The following is a 224-nucleotide window of genomic DNA, read 5'->3' on the forward strand; positions in this document are numbered from 1 at the left end:
AAGCTCGCAAAGTTCTGGTTTGCTTGGGTTATCAATTTCGACTTTTTCATTATATCAGCTATATATTTAATTACTGTGTATATTAAGATAAGGCATTTTCATGTTTTCTTCATTTATGAAATTTAATATCCAGTGCTTATTTCAAGCGGATAAAGAAAAAAAAAACGATGGGATATTAATGATATTTTGAAAAAAAAAATCGTTTGAACTTCTTTATCTGTCAG

The sequence above is a fragment of the Penaeus monodon genome, chromosome 19 (genome assembly GCF_015228065.2).
Source record: "Penaeus monodon isolate SGIC_2016 chromosome 19, NSTDA_Pmon_1, whole genome shotgun sequence".
NCBI lineage: Eukaryota > Metazoa > Arthropoda > Malacostraca > Decapoda > Penaeidae > Penaeus > Penaeus monodon.